Source organism: Dermacentor variabilis, chromosome 9 (assembly GCF_050947875.1).
Source record: "Dermacentor variabilis isolate Ectoservices chromosome 9, ASM5094787v1, whole genome shotgun sequence".
In the NCBI taxonomy this organism is placed as follows: Eukaryota; Metazoa; Arthropoda; class Arachnida; order Ixodida; family Ixodidae; genus Dermacentor; species Dermacentor variabilis.
In genome coordinates this window covers 85,785,432-85,805,988 of record NC_134576.1, presented here as the reverse complement: position 1 = coordinate 85,805,988, position 20,557 = coordinate 85,785,432, and positions in this window count along the sequence as shown.

Sequence of the window (20,557 nt, the reverse complement as noted above, 5' to 3'; positions counted from 1 at the left end):
ATACGCGATGGCATGATAACATTTTCCCCGGATAAAGCCACGACTCGTGGCACAGCATCCCAGCGCCGAGGCTTACGTGTTATCGACGAGGACGTGTACATACCGCCGCTATCGTGCAGACTTGTTTCCCTCAGTTGCGGCGCACAGTATAACGAAGACAGCGCTTGTCTTCGTCGTCCTTTTTTGTCCCTCGTCTACGTATGCGCTGTAAGTGACGATTGAGAGCATGAAATACCAACTAGCCCGTACCCAAACCTTACTGCAGTAGCGGAACCTGTAACTGTCCTATTCCGCCAAGGTGTTGCCATCACCCGTGGCATCGTCAGCTTAATCGATGGGCCTGCGGGGGTGCTCTTGACAAATTTCACAAACGAACGTCGGCACATCAGTAAAGGCACCTATGTTGCATACATAGATGAAATCGACCTCGCTCTAGACTGTTTTGCCATGAAAGAAGAAGCCAAGGCTCGTACAACATGTTCGCCCGCTGTTGACGTTGGTCCAGGCTTAACGTCAACAGAACGATACCATCTTATGGAGCTGCTCGAAGAGTTTAAGGACTGCTTCTCCTCTACGTCACAAGTAGGACAAACGACGCTGACAAAGCACTGAATCATCACGGAGGAGACAGCAAGACCCATTCGACAGAACCCGTATCGTGTGGCCCAGAAAGAACGCGAGGCAATACAGCAGCAGGTCGAGAAGATGCTACATGATGATGTAATCCAGCCATCAAAGAGCCCTTGGGCATCAGCTGTGATGCTTGTAAAAAAGAAAGATGGTACGTTGAGGTTCTGCATTTATTATCGCAAGCTGAATCACGTTACAAAGAGAGAGAGAGAGAGAGAGAGAGAGGAAAGGGGAAAGGCAGGGAGGTTAACCAGAGAAAAAGATCCGGTTGGCTACCCTACACTGGGGAGAGAGGGGAGGGGGAGGTAAAGTGGTAACAAAGTAGAGATAAGGAAAGGAAGGAGCGTAGACACACAGTCACAATCGGTCACTGGCACCGAATACTGTCATCGCACAGCACAGTGACACTTGCCACACTATCAACATTTGTTCAGGCTACAGCCGCCTGTCCAATCCTGTCGCCCTCAAAAACCGCAACAGTGCCCTCGTCGCCCTCTGCTGCGATGGCTTGTGATGGCGGTATCTTAAAATAAGTTCCTCCGTGAGAGGTCTTTGGTCAAAGCGCGCTATCGCGGTTGCGAGTGATTGTCTCTGTAAATTATATCGAGGACAGTCACAAAGAAGGTGTTGAAAAGTCTCCTCGTTACCACAGTCCTCACACGTGGCGTCGTTGGCCCATCCAATTCGGTAAGCGAAAGACTTGGTGAAAGCCACCCCTAGCCATAGTCGACAAAGCAGGGTAGCTTCGCGACGGCAGAGTCCAGCTGGAATACAAAGGCGTAGAGAGTAGTCAAGATTGTGGAGTCGGTAGTCGTGAAAACTTCCAGCGTTCCACAAGGAGAACGTGATGTCACGGCTGATCATTCGAAGTTTTCGAGCGGCATCTGTCCTTGATAACGGTATCGGCTCCTCTTCGTCCCCTTGAAGAGCCGACCGAGCAGCGTTGTCAGCGTGTTCGTTCCCTATGACTCCGCAGTGACTTGGAAGCCACTGAAATGTCACGTGGTGTCCTTTCTCAGTTAAGGTATGAATGAGTTCTCTAATCTCAAATACCAGTTGTTCGTGTGGTCCGCGCCGCAGGGCCGATAGCAAAGATTGCAGTGCAGCCTTCGAGTCACTGAATATCGACCACCTTCGAGGTTGCTCTTGGCTGACGAGACGAAGTGCAGCGCGAAGGGCTGCAAGTTCCGCGGCCATCGGTGTCGTTGGGTGACATGTCTTGAAACTGATGGTGGTGGCTTTCGCTGGGAAGACCACGGCTCCAGAGGAACACTGGAGAGTTGTCGATCCATCAGTATAAATATGTACGTGTTCGGCGTACTTCTCGTGCAAAAGGAGCAGAGTTAGTTGTTTAAGAGCAGGTGATGACAGCTCAGATTTTTTCCTGATTCCTGGTACGGTGAGGTGCACTGCGGGTCGAGCCAAACACCATGGAGGAATCGATGGCTTAGTTGCGGGGGTGAAGCCTGACGGGAGGCAGGTGGAATACTCCGAAATCGTAGTACAAAATGCTGCCTGCGGCCTTTCTGACGGTAGTGTTGCCAGATGGTGGGAACAGGCACGGGCAACGTGCCTAATGTGCACTCTCAACACTTCTACCGCAATGTGTGTTTGTATAGGTTGGTCCCGAGCAATCGCAATAGTCGCTGCTATCGATGTGCATTTTGGCAAACCAAGACAAACCCTGAGAGCCCGAGCTTGAATAGCCTGTAGAGCACGGAGGTTTGTCTGGCAGGTGTTGGTCAGTACGGGCAAACTGTATCTCAAGAAGCCCAGAAAAAGTGCCCTGTACAATTCCAACATTGCATGCACTGACATTCCCCAAGTCTTTCCTCCCAGAAACTTGAAAAGTTGGGAGATTGCTGTCAGACGCTTCTTCAAGTAGGTCACGTGGGGGCTCCATGAGAGATCTCTATCAATGATTATGCCAAGAAATTTGTGAGTCTTCGCATAAGAAATTAACTGGCCATTTATTGATATGGCGTAGGCTGTCATTGGTTTGCGAGTGAACGCCATCAGTGCACATTTGTCTGACGAGATTTCAAGACCTTGGTTGCGGAGGTATATAGCTATTAGAGTAGCAGCTTTTTGAAGTCTGGCACGTATCTGAGGACGTGTCACACCTGAGGTCCATATACATATGTCGTCGGCGTACATTGATATCTTGATCGCTGCTGGCAGATGATCAACGAGACCAATGAGTATGAGGTTGAATAGGGTAGGGCTTAGTACACCGCCTTGAGGAACACCTCGGTACGTGTAGTGTAGTGCGGTTTTACCATCACCGGTACAGACAAAGAAAGATCTCATAAAAAGGTAATGGGAGATCCATTGGAAAACTCGACCACCTAGACCAACCATCTCAAGAGCATCGAGGATAGCCTCGTGAGATACGTTATCGTATGCCCCCTTGACATCCAAGAACAAAGCTGCACATAATCTTTTGCGTGACTTTTGAAGCTGGACGTACGTAGCGAGATCAACAACACTGTCTACTGAAGAGCGATCTCGACGAAAACCAGCCATGCAATTCGGTAACATGTTGTGGTGCTCAGAAACATGTTAATCCTATGCCCCGGATCGATGACTCTTTGTACAGGCTACGGCGTGCGCGTTACTTCTCCTCGATGGACCTTGAAAGTGGATTATGGCAAATAGAGGTGGATGAGCGCAATCGAGAGAAGACTGCTTTTGTGTCTCCTGATGGGCTTTACGAATTTAAGGTTCTGCCTTTCGGGTTATGCTAGGCCCCAGCCACTTCTCAAAGGCTCATGGACACTGTCTTATGTGGTCTAAAGTGTAAGACTTTCCTGGTGTGCTTCGATGACGTGGCTGTTTTTTATGTCACTTTTAATAATAATATTTGGGGTTTTACGTGCCAAAACCACTTTCTGATTATGAGGCACGCCGTAGTGGAGGACTCCGGAAATTTGACCACCTGGGGGTCTTTAACGTGCACCTAAATCTAAGCACACGGGTGTTTTCGCATTTCGCCCCCATCGAAATGCGGCCGCCGTGGCCGGGATTCGATCCCGCGACCTCGTGCTCAGCAGCCCAACACCATAGCCACTGAGCAACCACGGCGGGTGTCACTTTTGAAGAACATCTAAAACAGCTGCTGTCAGTTCTTCAAACCATACGGTCCGCGGCGCTTACACTAAAACCAGAGAAATGTCACTTCGGTTTCGAAGAACTTCAGTAGTCATGTAGTCAGTCAAGACAGTGTTATGCCTGACCCGGATAAAATTGCAGCAGTCGCAAAGTTCCCAAGGCCTACGGATAAGTCGGTCAGTCAGAGGCTTCCTGGGTCTCTGCGCCTGTTACCGGCGATTTATCGCGGATTTTGCGCACCTAGCCTTTCCACTCACCCGCCTCACAAGAGAAGACGTTGCGTTTATAAAGGGAAGAGGAGCAAGAAGCGACATTCAACGATTTACGGCAGCGTCTGCAAGCTCCGCCTGTGCTCTGTCACTTTGACGAGCATGCATCAACAGCGATCCACGCAGGTGCAAGCAACGTGGGCCTTGGCGCTGTTCTCCTTCAGTCGTAACACGGTGCTGAGAGAGTAGTTGACTATGCGAGCAGAACATTATCATGTGCCGAGTCCAACTACTCAACCACGGAGAAGGAATGTCTGGCTGTCGTGGGAGCAGTCGCGAAGTTTCGCCCGTACTTACACGGCCGCGCTTTTCAAGTCGTAAGCGACCACCATTCCCTTTGTTGGTTGACCAATATGAAAGATCCTTCTGGACGTTTGACACGCTGGAGCTTACGACTTCACGAATACGACATGACAATAGTCTACAAGTCGAGAAGGATGCTGTCTGCCTCTCGAAATCACCGATTGAACTGCCGAGCGCCGACGATGATGAATACGCAGATTTTTTAGGAGATGTTGATGTGGCCGACATCTCTCGGCAACAGGAAGACGACCGGGGGCGAGCTAGGAATATGTCGAGATTATTTTCAAGGAGTCTATCTTCATTTTGTTTGCGTAATTGAATTCTCTACATGAAGAACTTCTCTTCAACAGGGAAGAGATATCTGCTAATAGTTCCCGAAATTTTCCGCCACGACACCTTGCAAGCCTTCCATGACGAAGCCACCTCGGGCTACCTCGGTTGCACGCGAACATTGGCCCGAATCAAAGAAAGATAATACTGGCCAAGGCTCGCAGCAAAGGTGAAACATTACGTTAGAACTTAGTGCCAGCGACACAAAGTACCACCGACTAAACCCGCTGGGCTATTGCAGCCCGTTGCAGTACCGGAAACGCCGTTTTCTGAAATTGAAATAGACCTTCTTGGCCCCTTTCCAATATCTGACAGCGGCAACATATGGGTCATAATAGCGACGCACTGTCGTCGATACGCGGAAATCAAGGCGATTGCGAGTCGCAGGATTCTTTTTCGAGAACATTGTCCTGAGGCACGGTGCTCCGGCGGTCGTCATAACCAACAAAGGAACCGCATTCACAGCTGAGCTTTTGCGCACTGTGCTCAAGCTCAGTGGCACAACGCATAGGAAGACGACAGCCTATCACCCACAAACGACTGGGCTTGCAGAACGCCTCAACAAAACTATCGCAGAAATGCTCTGCATGTACGTCGATGTGGAGCACAAGAATGTGTACAAAATATTGCCGTAAGTCACATTCGCACATAATACGGCACGCCAGGAAACAATTAAAATGACGCCGTTTGGTTTGATCCATGGTCGAGAAGTCACTACGATGCTTGATGCTATGCTGCCTCATGACTACACTGACGCAGACGCCGCAGGATTCACTGAGCGCCCCGAGCAAGAACAACATCTCGCGCACGTCAGAATAACTACACAGGAAGAACGTGACACCCGACGATACAATCTCCGCCACCAAATGGTCGCTTATATACCCGGGCAAAGCGTCTGGGTTTTGTATCCGGTACGACGCCGAGCCCTCTCTGAGCCGATACTTCTAACCATACAAGGTTCTCCGCCATATTGGTGACATGAATTACGAGGTCGTGGATGACGGTTCATGCTGTTCCAAACACAGTCAACGGGTGCCTGAGGTAGTCCACGTGGTGCGCATGAAGCCGTATCTCTCTGAATGATGTGGACACCGACAAGCTGTTTATCGAGCCTAACGACTACCGTTTGATGACCATCGGGACGATGCTTGCTCTGGGGGGAGGGTAATACCGCGTCACTATTTGTGCCAACTACAGCCTGACGACGACAAAGACGACTACCAGGCCACCCGAGAGTACGAGCACGATAAAGAAAAGACAAAGACGTTCTTTTGTGCTGGCCTGCGTCCTGCACGTCCTTCTCGAGTACAACGCGGTATACTGCCACTCACCGCAACAAGGCCCCTGTGCTTTTTGACCTTCGACAATATTCCCTGCAAGAAAACTGTGTAGGAATCTCAGCTGAATGACCCTTCAGCGGGATTCTAAAGATGGGAGGTTATGTCGGCTCAATAATATGGAGGATGATTCAGTCATTTTGTGCTTAAGCGCGCTGCTTTTCTTTGCACACGTTCAAGCTCTCGAATATCGCGTTTCTCTTGAGGTTCCCGTACGATCGCAGCATATTCCAGCTTAGCCCTGACGCAAGTATGTATTCAAGAAACCTGAACGTTAGGAAGTACACCCGGCGACAAAATATTGCGGGACACGAGATATGAGAAAAAGCTGAATATATCCGCAACCTCACAACGAAGTCTGGTATTTGCATTTAGGACCTCGACTGGAATATGTCAACAACACTATCGCATACAGTTTTAATGGCTACATCTAGGGCTGCATGCTCGGGAATTGAGCGTTTTCGGAGATCCCGTGGTCCGTAAATTTTGCCGCCAGGTGCACATGTTTAACTTTTGAGAAACCACAGCTTTCGTAGCGCGGAAGTACAAACAGACGATGTATGTGATGAGAAGGTGAGTTTGTTATTCAATGTATTACCCAGATGTGTGCTTTTGTCTACTGCCAGCATGTCCCGCTTATTAATTGTATATATTATCACGTGCTATGACCTTTATTTCCCGTTAGACGCTTAAGTACTATTTTCGCTGTATTGAATTTTATGTCCCATCGAGTACACCAGTCTCCAATGATCCGTAGGTTCTCTTGTAATATTGTATGATGATTTGGACTATCAATTTTCTTACAAACAACACAATCATCCACGAATATGCGAATGCCAACAACGCCACGGATTAAGTCTGCGAAGCCATTAACCTAACTAAAAAATGATAGCGGTCCGAATACAGCTTCCTGAGCCACTCCAGTGGCAAGATGCAATGGTCCTCAAGAGCGATGCGAAAAATGTACAAACTGCCGCCTTTCCCGAAGGCAGACACTAATCCATTTAATAATATTTAACGGAAGACAAACATTCCTAGTTATGTAATAACTTCCCATGGGGCAATCATTCAAGTGCCTTCGAAGAATCTAAAAACAAGCTGTCCAGCTGACCCACCATATCAAAGATATATGCAAAATCGTGCGCTGTCGATAGGTGTTGTGTATGTGTGGACATGTCCTTTCTAAAACATTGCTGATGGGGGTGATAATACATTGCACCTTTTCAAGGAAATCGTTTCATTTAAGAAATTGTTTATGCGCCAGTATAAGCCAGTGACGCAACTGTTGGCTTAGGTAGCCTAGACTCGTGTATTGCTGATCGGATAATTTCAGCAGCATGCGTACCTGAGAAAGTTCGTTAGAGAGAGTGACGTCAAGACACGGGACTTGTTAAACAGGAACGTTAGCAATTGCCTACGTGAAGTCCACGTCAACGTGTGGACGACACGATTTCAATTGCTTAGGGTTAACTGTCATAAGACATTTATCGCACCATTCCTGCAAATGGATGACGTCAGCATGGAGGGGACGGGTCGGTCTTAGTCGTTCGTGATGTTACGGTATATGAGTCAGCAGGCGGCCAACATATGCATATTACAGGAAATGGAGAGGGGTAAGTCATTTGTGTCTATAGATAAGGAAGTGGAATGGCCCAAGAATTATACCGTGGGGGGGGGGTGCCTGACGTAACTAGAAAGGGATTAGAATTCATGTTATTATGACGACCCACAGAGAATGACCAGTTAGAAATTATTTTATGCAGCTGAATGTGCTAGTATGTCGAAGGGGGGGGGGGGGGGGCGGGGGCTCTCACTCTGAATTGCCCAGTGTAATTTAGTTGGACTTCACCAAATGAAAAAAATGTTAAATGCACTGCGTCACTTATAGCCACGGCGTATCTTTGGAACGTTAAACTCATTTATCAGTCCCTTTGAAATGTATTGATTATGTGCAAACAGCGCGCTTATAGCAAGCTACTCACTCATACCAAGATAACTGACAGTCTCTTATATCTCGAAAGAACGATACTTTGTTAAGAATCCGATAAACTGCGATCGAACCAGGCTGCAGCCTGCACAGCAAAATATTTATCTGTTTCACATTTGTGTCACAACACACTTTATGTGTTGGACGCAACACACGAAGTTCCTCCACGAAGTACCTCCACGCACTTGCAAATCACCATGTCCCCACTCTTGCTTGGCACAGCTTCTGCTGCTTCAACGTTATACTTTCGCTGAGCTTATCCTTGACGCACCGCCTGACGATTCACGCGTACTAAATTACGCTCTGGTCCATTTCACCCTGCTTTTCAGCTTTCTTCACGCGCAACCCTCGCGTGTGTCCCAGTTCTTCGCAACCGAGTACTCAGTGTGCCACTGCGATGATGGCCAGGTTAGGCGAATTAGGACACAGAACCTGTAAACCGAGACTGCACACTGCACCGGCGATGGGGATAACCGGAACAGTTCCTCGCGATATACGCGCGGCGAGACGCTGGCAACAAGCACGCGGATAGGGTTGCGCGTAAGGCTGAAAGGAAGAAAAACAATGGGCTACTCGTGGTCATTTCCAGTTGTAAACAACCTACCCGCAAGATGCAGACTGCTCCTTCGGTAGCAATCTCGCAAGCAAATGAGGGCGTCCGGCCACCCGCAATATGCAAACTCACGCGAAAAGCCCGAGCCGACATGTCAGCGAGCCTTTCTTACCTGGCTTCGCGGCTGTGCTGCGACGCCGCCAGAGCGGCACTTGACACGGAAATCGAGATACCCGCTCCATCCGCGGGGTCTCTGCTTAACCCTCTCGGACAACTGAAACTGCGTCGCGGAGAAGCAAGGGCAAAGACGAAGGGGGCGACGTTTCTTTGTTTCCTCGTGGGCTGCGCGCTCCCACGCGCGTGGTTACCCCGCAAGTTGCGCAGCAGAGATCGCATTACGCAAACGACTTGAACTTAAAAATGCGCCGCGACCGCGATCCGAGAATGAAAACGATATGGGTCGGTATAAGTGAACGCAGTAATGGGAACCTTCTGAACGCGTGGCGCACGCATTGCCGGTGTAGGTTGGGTCCCGAGCAGGGGGTCAGTCGTCATCTATATTCCGGTAGTGCGCTATCAAAAAAATAATAACAATCAGGTATCTCTCGTGGGTGTTCGCTGGCTTTCGCTAGAGGGCCGTGGCGGAAGTTGCGGCGAAAAGACAATGCACGCACAAGGAAAGTCGACGGGCCCGGTCGTCCCGTGCCGCTGAATTCGTAATGATGCGCTTACTGGGGCGCAAAAGTATTTGCATTTTGCGTAACAACGCGCACACAATCTCTCTCTAACTCTCTCTCCCGATATATATATATATATATATATATATATAGCGAGAGAGAGATAGAGAAGGGACACGAACTGCAGGTTTGCTTTGGATAGGTAGAAAAGGCTATTTATATCTTCTTCTCGGCAGTAAAACGTGCCAGTGCTCCTGACCATTCAGTTGAAATACTATAAACGCACTAATGGAGGACACACACAACGCCGCGCACAGCAGGGAGGAGGGTATTCTCTCAGTGTCCATCGAGTGCACATGTCCATTTCGTCTGCTACTGAAGTGCTGATCCGCTCGGGGCGCATGTCTTCTCCTGACGCGTACTCCAGCCCAGCCAATGAGAACTTCAACAGCAGACGAAATTAACATGTCCACTAGGTGCACACTTAGAGAGTACCCCCTCCTCCCAACACCCTCCAAGATCGGTCATATAGCCTCGATCATTGTATTGAGTACAAGTCGCCACTGAAAGCAGCGCATCAAAAGGCAGTGAGTGCACTGGAACGGTCCTTAGAAAAGAGAGAGAGAAAAAGAAAGAAAGTGGCTTACTTCATTTGTATTGACTACGCAGCAGCATGTGCCACTGTTTGTGTCTCATTCGTGTACCGGCGGAAAACAGTTAAGTTGTGGCGTTTAGCATTTTGAAACAACGCAGTATGTTTGACGTAGTAGTTCTGCGGAAACCCGCAAGGTGGAGGGAAGTAAGGAATGAAGGGAAAATCAGACATCCACCCATTCGTAGCAATTGCTACAAAGGAAACCCATACGGGTTCCTCGAAAGACTCATAGTTGATGGAAAATTCGTCCTGGTCTGGGACTCGAACCAGGGACCACCGCCTTTCCGGGGCAGCCGCTCTACCATCTGAGCTAACCAGGCGGCTAGCAGATGGCAGGGTGAAGTCGAATTTGTCGACAACACGAAGCAAAGGCAAGAGTTTGACGTAGTAGTTCTGCGGAAACCCGCAGCGAGTTTCGCAGGCATAAAGCACAGGCACCCATCGCAGGCACAAAGCATCAAGTATTCAAGTCGGAGAAAGAATACAGCTCAGCATAAACGAACCGCTTCAACTGGCGATTCCTAGAGGAATACGCCTTTCCTCTTGTACAAAGCACTTTCTTGTCGGCACCTCCTGCCCTCAGAATGTGGGTGCGCTGGCGCTGTTTGTTGTAGCTTATATTTATTGATGTGCTCAACATGTGGATGAGCATGCGGAAAACTAGGTCACCGAAGGACCGGCTATCCTAATTATAAAAAAAAATAAACTCAATCAACTATAGGGGACGCACGAAAATAAAGAAAGTGAATGAAGAAGGAACAACATCAGGAAGCTATTCGTTGCGGTACGCGTTGTTATCGAGAAAATGCACCAAGAAGGCTGAATGACCCCGGTTGAGACGCTCACGATAACATGACTGACTGTTGACGAAGTGAAGCTTCCCCAACTGGGTGACAATCCCAGCACTAAGTACAATAGCCGCGCTGGAGGTGGGTACAAAGATACAAAATGAAAAATGGCAGGAAGATGAGAACGAGGTGATTCACATACACACGTATTCATGTTTCTTTTCAGAGGAATTTTTCGTGGCAATCTTGACTCGTCACTGAATACAAGTGTTGTGCAAGGGCGACATGGTAGATGATGGTTCACATGTTCTTCTGAGTAGCCCTTTGCATTAAATTTTACATTCACCTCAAATCGTCTCAAAACGTTTATTCCTTCGGCTTAGATGAATACTAACGCCAATTTGATCTAGGTCATTGCGTCGTCACCTTGTGCCCACAGACATTGCGTAGTCAGAATGCGTTTCGAATGCCGAGAGATTTCATCAAATCCAGGATGCGGCGTTAACATTCCAACTGATCACCCGACGTTGCATCTTTATTCCTGTGTTTCAGCAAAATAAAAGCGGTTTTTAAGATAACAAACACGAAGAGATGGTTAGTTTGCGCACGTACATGGAGATGCAGTCATGGTTAACAGTGTTGTTTCAAGAAAACATGTTTTTCATGTTCGTAACCTACCAGTCGGTAAAGATAAGCGACTTGAAAAAGCGATTGTGTCCCTGAGGTCTATCCAGCTTTCGGAAGAACATGTTGGACTGTGGGTGAGAATAAAATTTTACAATAACGTGCATTCATGCGTCCGAATCCACGTATCGTATTTACGGGGGCACATGCACCTGCAAACGAGTGAGCTCGTAAACCTTATCAGCGAGCTCGCGCACGTGACATGTTTGCTCTGTACGCTTTGATCACCGGAAGCATTTCCATCGCCTTTCGTGACATCTTAAAACACCTTCATCGTTTTTGCGCCAGAATGCGTACGTATTCGTGCGGCGATGCGATAAAGCATAGCATCGCGGGCCAAAGCGCAACGTGCTCGGGTAAGTCTAGGGGCTGTGAGCAACGTCGGCAACAGTCAGCGTCAAATACCGCCTTCAGCTTCCGTAAAGAACAAAAAAAAAGTTCTTTCAATGCAGGAAGGGGGTGCAGAGCAAATAAGACGAGAAACGAGTATACGCGTTCCCGGCAGGCAAGAAAGTCGGGAGTAGTCCCTCCCCCTTGCCCCTATACCGCTTCACCAATGCTCACAAACTTGCGGTGTGCGCATACTGGAGCGGAACAACCTCCTCCACACACCCCCCCCCCCCCCCCCCTCCGTTCACGAACTTTTGCTGATTTCTAAGCAGGAGAGGCGATGGGCGTAGGTCTACTTGGCGATTCGAACGAGCGACCGGGGGACGACCCGGAACCCGCCAGGGTGCATACTTGGCGCGGGTGAGTCGTCGCGCTCTGGCAACCGTGCGTGCGCGCACGCACACACACAGTCTTGCGGTCGCTTGTGCACACGCGACCGGAAGACGAAAACGAGCGTCAGCAGAACCCAAGCTGCGCGCACAGACGATCGAAGAGCAGCCAGGATTGGTTGTCACATTGTTTGAAATCGCTTTATTACGACACTGAAAGGCGAAAGCGAGAGGAGGATAATGTCTTGAAGGAAGAGAAAAGAATTTAGAAGTGCGTAACTCCGCTGCCTCGAACTGCTGGAGTTTATAAAATAGAGTAAATCTCGTAATGAGCCAAATAAGTGTTTACGATCCACTGCTTAAAGAGGAGTATGACAACCAGAGACAGTCGACGGAGATATTGTCGTCCCAGAATTATTCAACGTATGAAAGGGGTCAGTCTGGTGACCTTAAATAATCATCGTCACCAGCCTATTTTTTATGTTCACTGTAGGATCAAGGCCTCTCACAGCGATCTGCAATGCTCCTGTCTTGCGTTAGCTTATTCCTACTTGCACCTGCAAATTTCCTCATTTCCTAGTCATTCCACCTAACTTTCTGCCATCCTCGATTGTGTTTCCCTTCCCTCGGCACCAATTCTGGAACTCTAATTGTCCACTGATTATCTACCCTACGCATTATATGACCGGCCCAACTCCATTTTGTTTCTCTTAATGTAAATTAGAATATTGGCTATCCCCGTTTGCTCTCCGATTCATATCACTCTCTTCGTGCCTCTTAACGTTGCGCCTTTTTTCGTTCCATCGCCATTTGCATAGTCCAACTTGTTCTTGAGCTTCTTTTTAACCTCCAAGTTTCTGCCACATGTGTTATCAACAATACAGTGTAGTGATTGCACACTTTTCGACGACAGTGGTGAGCTCCCAGTCAGTATTTGGTAATGCATGCCGTATGCACTCCACTCCATTTTTATTGTTCTGTACGTTTCTTTCTCGTGGTCAGGGTCCCCTGTGAGTAATTGACTTGGATAAACGTACTGCTGTACAGACTCTAGAGGCTGATTGGCGATTACGAATCTTAAGTCGACCACAACTGATACGAAGATGGCAAAAACACAAACTAAAGTGACAACTAATAGTTTTGTAAGCAAGCTTACCTGCAATCAAGCAACAGCAGTTAGAAAAGCGCTGCGCAGCGCATTTCCTTTTTCTTTCTTTTTTTAAAGCATTTGAGTGTTCAGGCACCGCCGCTCATGTCGCGCGAAACAGCAGATAAGATATTTGCCTAGCCACAAGCTCCCTCCTACGGACACCAAAAGTCCCTGTTTTCTCTGAGCAGAGATTATCCGTTATCTCGCAGTATACCTTTGTAGCGCTACTATAATGCTGCGAAACGACCACTCGGAAATGCTGTTCGTTAAAGCATATCACAGGTTCTTGAAATGCCTGTGCAGCGACGTGACTTGCATCACAATATAGCCGTCTCAAACTGTGTTGAACGCTTTTTACTTTCTCCAGTGTTTTATCTAGCTTTTATGCGTCCAGAGATCTTTGAGTCCCGTCTTGAAATTCCTTGCTACAGGATTGCTGCGTGCGTCATTGCAGATTTTAATAGAAGTGGTCTGCCAGCCGACACCGTGGGATCAGTCATCTGTGAAATTGCAATGCGCCGTCCGAACCGCGCGGTGCTAAGTCTTCTGTGAAATGAAGAAAGCTTGCGTTAGGAAAAGTTACTGTTTGTTACAGCCAAAAGAAATACGTATTGCTCGGTTTGGACGCTTGAAGTATCTATATGTTTCTGGTAAGGCGGCATGATTACTCGAGGGTGCAATTAGATTAGTATGTTTGCACTTTCCAGTGGAACATTTAGTGGAGCTAACATAATTTTCTTCTTCGTCGTATTGCATACTGCTGAGTCCTTGTGATACTTGCTGCTTAATTGATGCGGTTAAATGACACGAAACTCCAACAGCGACTGCGTATGTATGGGCAACTGCCTTGGCAATGGCCAGTTTCTTATTTAGTTGATTGAACATTAAATTCTGGGGTTTTACGCGCCAAAACCACGATGTCGTTATGAGACGCGCTGTAGTAAGGAACTCCGGATGAACTTTGAACGCCTGGGAATATTCAAGTGCACCCAATGAACGGCACACAGACTTGTTTTTTTTTGCATTTCATCCCCATCGTAATGCGTGTGCCATAACTTCGTTGTAGGCAGCGCTACGCATAGCTAAGCAACCGCGACGGGTCTAATTTAGTTGGTTTACTAAGTTCAGTCAATATTGAGTTTAGTGCCATAAAATAAAAATTGGCAACCAGTCATGCAACGTACTGCATCTAGTTTGGTTACTTGTGCCACGCGCCGCCAATGGACAGGAGGTATGCGGCCACAGAACGTTCTTCTTTTTATTTACTGCACTGAAAACGTGAAAATTCAATGTTTGGAGAGAAAAATGATTGAGAGCATTGCCGCACGAAGGAAGAAGTTATGCCGGTGCATCTAACACGACAATATTACAGGAGACATAGAGAGAGAGAGAGAGAGAGAGAGAGAGAGATTTACTTACACAAAGGCATAGAGGTCGGCCAGTATTACACAACAGTGGTATACAATTTCAATATAACGGTTACTATAAAAACAATCAGAAATTGTAGCTATGATGTGAGCATAAAAAGTGGTGCCGAAATCAGTGCCAAAAGGAGTCGCAAGGGTGACTCCTTTCCTAACTAGATGTAAGTCTCAACGTCAACGGTGGAAGTCAAAGGTACACGTGTATACGTTTCGTATGGTGCAGGATCCGCCCTCTCAATGTCAACCACGCTTCGTTTCGCCTAACTCCTTTCTTTGCATAAACTCAAATGCAATGCACATCGTAACCAGCTCGTATAATTTAATGGCCCGTATGCGTCGCAGCGGAGCACGTGGGCGTGTTTGCGCGTGCGTGAGCGTGGCACGTCTACGCTTACGTTGGCCTCCCGGCGTTCTTGTGCGCATGCGTGACGGTTTTGTGCGCGTATGGTCACACTCGCGGGGGCGGGTCTGAGGAGAAGGCTGGGGCCGTTAGCCTTGGGCCTACTGCACTGGTGGACCCTGTGGAAGAGTACGCGACCTGGTTCAGACGTAATTTGACTTGCTTCCTTTTGAAAGCCCAACCCGGCCATGTCACTTCCCGCACTAAGAACAAACCAACAACGTTCTTTTTCTTCGCTAGCTCTCTCCCGCACAAAAAAAAAAAAAGCAGAAATACGAAGTTCAAGTTCCACGTTCGCGCATTGCGCTCCTGCGATTGCGGACGTCTAACTTGACAGGTTGGTGATAAATGAAGGGCCTTCCTTTCGGAGGCAACGGTGTGCGACACCGTCAGGAAACGCGAGCAGCGTGTATCCAATGTTACACTCGGCGCGGTGAACGCTGAAGACCGTGGACGCCGTACGCTTAGTGGTTTCTCCTTGGGCGCTGTACTTTCCGGCCGACGTAAGGAAACGCCATGTGTTCCACGCCATCGAAATAGCGTGGAGTATCACAGAAGGCATACCTTTATTCACTTAGAGGCTCCGTATATAGCACTCGGTGTAGAAAGCCACGAGCTCTGGGGCCACACAACGAGAAGTATGCAATTTCTTTTCCTCTCCAACACCAGGAATCTTTGTCGATATCAGCCTGCACAGGGATTTTCTGGGAGCATGAACGCACTGGTTTTACAGCGCAAGCTGTTAGCTCAATCACACGTTCTCCGTGCAGGGGTACAGCTGCTTGTAGCTATAGATAATTCTTACGCGACGTCACCGACGCAGCTTCCCATCGTGATAGTACCGAAACGTGGCGGCCACGATGACGTCGGCGAACCATATGATTACGCGTACGTTGTTTTGTATGGTGACATGTTTTTACCGGATTATCCCTGCTGTCGATCTTTCGCACGACGCCAGACGCGCCTGTCGTGCAGTCACGTCTCTTGCTTACTGGGCTTCTGGATGCACTATTGCCCTAAGAATGGGGTCATGATGACGTCAAAGAAAATGATCTATATGTGGCGACATGCAGTATAGATAACACAATTCGCTCAAGACTGGTTATCTTAAATCATTGGGTTTTGCGAGGCAACACCCCCCTCTAATTATGAGGCATGCCGTAGGGGGGGGGGGACGCCACAATAATTTTGACCACCTGGGATAACTTGCACCTGAATCTAAGTACACGGGAAGTTTTCGCGTTCCACCTCCATCAAAATGCGGCCGCCATAGCCGGGATTCGACCCCGCGACATCGTGCTTAGCAGCCCAACACCATAGCCACTAAGGAATCATGGCGGATAATAGTCGTCTTGTGAACGGGAAAGCAGAAACATTCTAAAGCGCAGCCTCGAAGCGTTTGAACGTTAATGTACAGAATGTTATGCACCAGCCATAAGCACAGACATTGAGCAGGTGTACACGCCCTACTTGCCCTATAATTCATGCACAATGCTTCAAATAGTTATCTTTTCTGTTTGACGTCCGATTACGAACAAGACTGCTTTTGTCAAACTATTTTTTTGCAGTGATCGCGTGCGCCGGGACTGTGAAGAACGAAAATGCGTAAATTTGCTCTTTCCATTGTCAGTGTCACCAGCAACAGCTTTAATATCTAAGCCTAGCCATCCTTAGGTTTTCGTAACGTAGAATCTATCACACGGCACGAGAATTCTTCCCCCATTCAGAAGCTCACTATCTAATTGTGTCACTCAAGAAATGCATGATGTCGCAAAATTATATTTGATGTCTCTTCTGGACCATATAAAAGTCCGCCGTAGGTTTTCATACCATATGGAATCGCGAGAGTTCTAAGCTGGGCTAGTTAATTTTCATTGTGAGCAGCGCTCATTACTGTGCAATGATTCGCGTGCGTCCTGTATTTATCGCGTAGCCAGTCGCCTGCGGTATTCACCACGTAGTAATGTAATCAGCTTGACACTTTACGCGAGTCCGCAGTTGCGTGCGATTCATTCTCTTATATAATATTGCTATTTTTCATAACTACACGAACTGCACTGACTGACCCCTTTTCTTTTGGTCATATTGAAAATGCCCATGACTGACATTGCAAGGAACCGTGCTTGTAACTCACGGGGTGTAAATCAGATTGTTGTGACCATTTTCCCTCTAACTTTGGTTCTATGCTCGCCAAACAGCAAGGATATAGCGCATAGCAATGAAGATTTCATCACCACACTTTCCGAATGTGCAATGAAATGTGCTTGTGAGACACTCGCACTGTGTAAGGTTGGTTGTCTGCGTGTCGGACACTAACATCGCCGGTGACGACGTGGCACCTTGATAGACTGTGTGACAGCGCCCGGCACATTCTGACATTGTTCGTTCTTCTATTCCTCGTATACCTCTTCCCCCTCCTTCTCCAGTACAGGGTAGCCAACCTAACATATACTCTGTATAACCTTCGCGTGTGTCCTTTACACTTATCTCTGTCTTTTACTCGATTCGAGAATATCGCCATTTGCATACTATTATAAAGTTTCTCATTAAAATGCGAATCCAATAGCGAGAACTATTTTGTTCGTATTCCATTACTTCACGTTTTTCTTCTTTTTTTGACACTCGGCAGTTTTGTTAACTGCTTTCATACTCGATGTACAAATAGCTACTCAGACGCTGCTAAGGGCGCAACAGGATGGCACCGCCGTCACCGGCTCCGGATGAAGATATGGCTACAAGTTCTTATCGCTCCTTCAATTTCATAGTGCCAGTCTGTCGTACTCGCTGGCGCCTGTGGCGGAAAGAGATGCGAAAAGCAACTTACCTTCTGTGGCAGTAGGCAGCGATCTCCTGCTTTCGATAAGCAACGTGCGAAACCACATCGCCCGCTTCACCGGGCAAGCGAACCGTCAAAGAGGTCGTAAACACTTTACCTTGGCGGGAACGAGGCGTCAACACTTTCGTGAGCACAGGCTTCAAAAATATTTTGATTCAGTATATAGGCTCCAGTTCGGCGGCATTTCACTAGGTTCCATCTTCTCAGGGACGTTCGGCTGCGACACGCACAATGACCTTGCCCATAGCACTTGGAACCACGAACACATGCGCACGCACTGACAAGGGACTAAAACAGGTAACTGGAAGCTTGGCACACGAATTTGACGTGAAAAAAAGTTGGCCAGGCAGTTCCACGTGACATATTCGGAGCAAACAGTTTTGCGCGCCTGAAGGGGGCAAGCCGGCTGCGCCCAAGCTGAATTGCGACGTTTTGTTTACCGTCCAAACAGGATGCTATTGCCAGAGTGTCAGTAACTAGATACTGGTAACACGATTCTGTCTATCAAGAATAATGCCACATCGGATTTGCTGGCACTTTGTCGGTTCTGTTCCTGCGAGCCGTTACTATCTAGCATGCGAATTTTGGGCAAGCGCGGAGATATGCTTGCTCGAAAGCTTACGGAAGCGTACCATACCAAGAAGAGAACGCATGTATAAGTGACACCTCGGTATTGTTAAGCAGCAAGGAAGAAATGTCTTTCGAATTACTACTATACGATTTTTTTCCATTGCGTGCTTTTCAAGAAGACACTATGTGACTTTTTGTGCACGGTGCGGCCTGCGCAGCTGCTTTGTGTCTATTAATGCTCGCACGTGGCTTGCAATAAAGTTCAGTTGCGAGTTAGCGCTTTTCCCTTGCCTGCCTCACTGTGCCGTCTAAAGTTTGCACTTCTTATTCACGCTGGAGAATAGTAGCTGCCATTGAAGTCATGGTAGAAAAACAGCTCTAAAAACACGGACAGAAGGAAGAACACAGGACGGACGCTGCTGCCAACGATTGCATTATTGCGCGTGCACAAATATGTAGCTTGAAAAATCAAATCAAATCAAATCAAGTTTATTCATTACACACAAACTGTTACACACACAAACTGTTACACACAAAGGGAGGGGAAATTGGAGAGAGAAAAAAGGGAAGGGTTAAAATACCAGTTGCCAGTCACGCATCGATCGGAAGGTAAAAACTAACATAAACACAATAATTAGTCCAGTAGATATCTGTATTAATTGTGGGTAAAGACAACTGAAGGGGAGCTGACGCATAACGGAACTTTGAGCATAATCGTGATGGTTTGAAAAATTTCACGTGCTCGATTGTTTCGATATCGGCACAGAACCTTAGTGTCTTGAAAGTACCGGCTTGCAGCCGCAAGTGGCGCAGCGGATAACGTTTGAGGTAATAGTTCTACGGAAAACCGCAAGCTAAAAAAATAAATTATGGGGATTTACGAGCCAAAACCACTATCTGATTATGAGGCACGTCGAAGTGGGGGCCTCCGGAAATTTAGATCACCTGGGGTTCTTTTAACGTGCACCTCAATCTAAGTACACGGGTGTTTTCGCATTTCGGCTCCATCAAACACGCAAGCTGGCGAGAAGTAATTAATAAAGGGAAAATCAGACTTCCACCCGTTCCTAGCAATTGCTACAGAGGAAACCCAAACGGGTTCCTCGAAAAAAAAAAAACGCCTCGCAGTTGAAGAAAAATTTGTCCAGGTCGGGGACTCGAACCTGGGGCCACCGCCTCTCCAGGGCAGCCGCAAACAAATTTCTTTTAACGTCGTATGCATGCTCCCACAAACCGCGCTCGTTGAGACACCATCCGGTCTCGCCGATATACGTTCTGCCGCACGCGGTGGGGATCTCGTAGACCCCAGGACAGCGTTCGTCCTGCATACTTCCTTCTGTATATGTTTTTAGCGCTGTTTCTCTACTATGTATGCATACCAACGAGCTCACATTCAGGCCATTGAAGCACTGTTTCTACATCTTTCGTCGTTGCGTTATTTTTTTTAGCGTAGAGTCGACAAAAGATGTCGACGGGAGAGACGGTCATTCCTGCGGTGCGACGTGCGTTAACAAGCTAGCAGTTTCGTTTAGCGCAATCATGAGTTTGTGACACTATGCGGGGCCACGAGTTTTGCAGGATAAGCAAATTATCACGTACAGACAACATCAAGAAAGTAGGGATTTTTTTTGTAAAGGTAACTTGTCTTTTGTCTCGTTCATTCCAAATACAACGATTGATTGTAATCAACTTCCCTCGGTCCACGTCATTATCATTTCTGCATTTAAAACCGCTATCAATGACTACTGTGTGCTGTAACATATGTCATCATGTGACTGTATACTTCTTGATATTTAGTCACCATTCCTGCGTGAAACGCGCCTTCGGCATCGAAACAAATACATAAATGAATATTATTTCGTGCAAGGCCTCGAAAGCTCACTACCGATTAACATTATTTAAAGTGGGTTATAGCAGTTATAGAGAGCTACAGATGACGCTGATCAATGACGGTATAGCTTGTCACCAGCGACCAAACAAGAAACAGGAAAGGGAACCGAGAGGAGGCAAACACAAGTTGAATGTTGGGCGCTGAACGTGCGCCAAGAACACGGTGCGCCAGTGTTACTGCATCCCACCCCCTCCATCGGAATGCGCCCGCCCGCGGCGACGAATCGAACCCTCGATCTCGGGC